Source organism: Gekko japonicus, unplaced genomic scaffold (assembly GCF_001447785.1).
Source record: "Gekko japonicus isolate JY-2015 unplaced genomic scaffold, Gekko_japonicus_V1.1 scaffold3074, whole genome shotgun sequence".
Lineage (NCBI taxonomy): Eukaryota > Metazoa > Chordata > Lepidosauria > Squamata > Gekkonidae > Gekko > Gekko japonicus.
Window position 1 is genome coordinate 9203 of NW_015176069.1, and position 263 is coordinate 9465.

Below are 263 nucleotides of genomic sequence, written 5' to 3' on the forward strand. Positions count from 1 at the left end.
CCTAAACTGCACTGAACTAAAAGGGACCAAAAAATGTCTCACACATGAACACACACGAAGTGGCCTTATACTGAATCAGACCATCAGGCCGTCAAGGTCAGTATTGTCTACTCAGCCTGGCAGTGGCTCCCCAAGGTCTCGGACAGCCTGGAGATCCTTTCACATCATCTCCTCCCTGATCCTTAACTGGAGATGCCAGACACTGAGCCGAGGGTCTTCTGTGTGCAAAGCGGAGGGGCTCTTCCACTGAGCCACAGCCTCTC